The sequence below is a fragment of the Thunnus thynnus genome, chromosome 2 (assembly GCF_963924715.1).
Source record: "Thunnus thynnus chromosome 2, fThuThy2.1, whole genome shotgun sequence".
Lineage (NCBI taxonomy): Eukaryota > Metazoa > Chordata > Actinopteri > Scombriformes > Scombridae > Thunnus > Thunnus thynnus.
In genome coordinates this window covers 37,456,971-37,460,874 of record NC_089518.1, presented here as the reverse complement: position 1 = coordinate 37,460,874, position 3,904 = coordinate 37,456,971, and positions in this window count along the sequence as shown.

Here is a 3,904-nt window from a genome sequence, read left to right as displayed (position 1 = left end):
AGCTAAATAATTTGGTTTTGGATATAAATAGCTTGACTCAACCAGTGAATACTGAACTGTGTCACTATTGAACATACTGTATGTTTGTATGCTAAGTCCTTCATATATTTTAAGTTGTCAGTTATATATTTATTGTCATTTATCTTTCCTCTTAGGCTCAAGTGAAACATGCGTGCTGAGGTTCCTTGAGCTTCAAAGAAATCTCGGTATGATGTATGCTGAAATACTGTTGGTATTGCTCGAATTATTCCAACGATTATTTCTTGACTCATCAATTATATAATATTATAATACAATTATATAATTGTGTTGTCTATAAACTGTCAAAGTAAGAAAATACACCAATTTTAGTGTCATTTGCAGAAGCCCAAGGGAACTTCTTCAAATGTCTTGTTTTGTCCGACCAACAGTCCCAAACCCCGAGATATTCAATTCACAGTGATGTAACATAAAGAAAAGCAGCAAATCTGCATATTTGAGAAGCAGGAACCAACACATTTTTGGCATTTTTTCTTGTGAAACAATTATATAAAATTAAAATATTATTACTGATTAATTTTCTATTGATCAACTTTATCAATTTAACATTGTAACTCCACTTCAAACCCTGCCCATATTACATTTGAAGTTTTTTACTTGACTGTTATTTTGTAAACTAATCAAAAGTTCACATTCCTGTGTTTTGTACACATCTAGGACTAAATCACTCACTCACCAGGAAGCGGCTATTGTATTGGTAAGTCAGATGGATATTTACATTTTGTATTTAAAAAGTCACTTAAGCATTTCATTGTGAAGTCCTTGTTAACTGGAATAATTAGAAATTATGACTGTAACACAAATTATTTCATATTTTTTGATAAATCTGTTCCCACAAGATCAAACTGACTGAGTGACATTGCCCCTTGTACAGCAATCAGAGGTATGTTTTAAATTTGATTTTCTCTGCATCAGGGGTAGTATATTTGTATATCTGTATGAATTATTCAAGAATATGTAGACTCAGTGCTTTTTATGTACTGAGCTATTACCAGACTGAATATCTGTCTGAAACCTGTTCAGACCAAAAATGGTCTGTATTAGTGTTGGCATGTTGCTTCAGGTAGCAGTGAGATGATGAAATATGATAAAAGAAGTCTAGTTTGAGGGATAGATCCATGTGTTTTTAGACTATTCAGATGCCAAAACACTGCATAGCACTTTATAACACTACAAGTCAGTATTTTACAACACTGGCAAGTTTGTAAAGTCTGGAAACATGACCGCAAACATTTTTATATATATAATTCTCAAACACTGGCTTGGGTAACTATGGTTGTTTAAAAAAAAATAATTAAAGTTTTAAAAAAAAATAGAACCATCATAATTATATTATTTTTTGGAAATTACATTAGTCGAACTGTTACACTGTTTTGTGCTTGATGTTTGTGTGATGTATAATTATTTGTGTAATGATTATTACTTTTTCATTTTCAGTCTAGGAACAAAATGTTCATGAACATGAGATGCACTCTGGCCCTTCGTAGTCTTCCGGTGTATCAGCGCGAGGGATCTCTGAGTTCTTCAAGACCAGCAGTGTAACTTCTCAGTACACTCACAGAAATGTCAACATCTATCAGTACAGTGTTGACATAACATATTGTATGGGAAACGAACTTGAACGCCTCCTGTAGCATTCTCAAAATTTAGGTAGATTCAAGGATAGGTTTGGACTTTTTCAAGTCTATCTCGATACAATATTCAAATGTCAAATGTATATCGACAAAGTTATTAGTGGGCGGAAATTATTCGTCCTATCTCCATAATAGCCATAAAGCAGTCCCTTCCTATCAGGTAGGATGAGTCTCTAACCGGTCTGCAGAATTACATTGAGTGTGTTTTGCCAGTTATCAAGTGGCTCCACATGATCACAGCTGATGGAGGCCACTGTCCAGTGAGAGCTTGATTCTAACTGATGCTACCTGGATGAGATGTCCCAAACTGATTTACTGCTTCATATGATGTTCACTGTCTGTGTAGATTAGTCACTGCATAAATACCTATCTATAGATGCCTGTTTTTTGTCTAGCTGTCAACATATCCACATTTCTATTTATTTTTTGAGACATTGAGTGTACAAACCTATTGATGAGGAGGTTCACTCAGTGCGACACCTGCTGGTCATTTTTTGTAACTACTTTTGGCATGCTTGCTGTTGGTTCTATGCCACTGATCTCTGCAATTACTGAGAGCTCATAGTACCCTATTACCCCACAAGAAAACTGCTCTCCCAGAATGCAGGCTTACTGGTGGTTCCTACAGTCTCCAAAAGTAGAATGGGAGGCAGAGCCTTCAACTATCAGGCTCCCTAAATAGATGAGATAATCACATATAATTAAAGCCTAAAGCTCTCAAGATACCATTAATGGGTGTTAAAGGAGGATAATTTCAATATAATTTTACATAATTTTTTTGTGTTTTACATCCAGAAATTTGTGTTTTGATGGGGCAGTCTTGAGGATAAACTGGATAATTCTATGAATTTACAAAAGAATACTGTATAAAACAAGCCATTATTTAAATGAGGTAATTTTAAGGTATTTCAGCAATGTTTTTCCTTGTTTTGTGCACATTTATACATTTATTTAGCATTCTAGTAATAGTTTTTTTTTGTTTTTATTTTACAACAGTTGGACTATAAAAATGCAGATAACGTCTACAGTAAATATCTGTATTTTAAAAAAATTCTTTGTAGAATAACTAAAGGTTTTTCTACCGTTATTTGATGGTAAGTGCTTTTTTTTTTTTTTTTTTTAATTTTTTTCACTTTTTTTTTTTTTTTTACATTAAATTTAAAGTAAAAAAAACAGACAGTTGCCTTAATTTTACATTCAGTAATAGGATGTGTATTATTTGTATTTTTACATAGAATTCAATGTAACGTAACATTCAAGACCATTAAGTAATTGAAAAATCCTATTAAAAAAAAAAACTATAATATTCCATTATATCAATTTACAGATTACAGCCTTTATTTTATGGTGAATATTTCAAATAAAAATAATTTACTGTGTTTTTATGGCATTTACACTTAATGTAGAAAATAAAATAATACAGTAAATTTCTGTGAAATAACTTTTTTTTTTTTTTTTTTTTACAGTGTGGTTAAACTGGTTCCTGTCTTTCTGTCCTTGTATTGTTTTATATTTATTGTCCAGTGTTTGGCTCCAGCATCAAGCACTTTGACAGAGAAAGCAACTGTTGTTCCCTATGCTAATGCTGCACACACACACACACACACACACACACACACACACACACACACACACACACTCCTTGCGTGTCCAGGCTTCCGTGTGAGTGTCTCAGTGTGTCACGAGCAGTGATGACAAATGTCTTTGTTTAATGCCACCACACACACACACACACACACACACACACACACACACACACACACACACACACACTTTAAAGTATGCTGAATGGTACAATTAGGACTTCATATTGTTTATTTTATTTATAAGAACGTTATTCTGCTGTTAATGGGGTATAACCAGGGTTTGGTTCAGTGTTCTCTATTAAAAATAAACATATTCATGTTACAATGGATCTAAACTTTATGATGTAAAATCTTTCTTTCTCTCCGATCTCAAGCTTTCCTCTCTCGACTTGGAGGCGCCAGGACGCGTGCCAAAGTTTGGAGCGTTGTGGACATCGATCCATCCTCTCTCCTTCTTCTTCTTCATCCTCTCCGTGTTCCCGACATGCTGGGATGTCTCGAGAGTCCAGATAGAGGGGGAGAAAGAGAGAGAGGGCGATGACAATAACCCGTTTGAGTTACCAACTCGTGGATGGATGGAGAGAGAGAGAGAGAGAGAGAGAGAGAGAGAGAGAGAGAGAGAGAGAGAGAGAGAGAGAGAGAGAG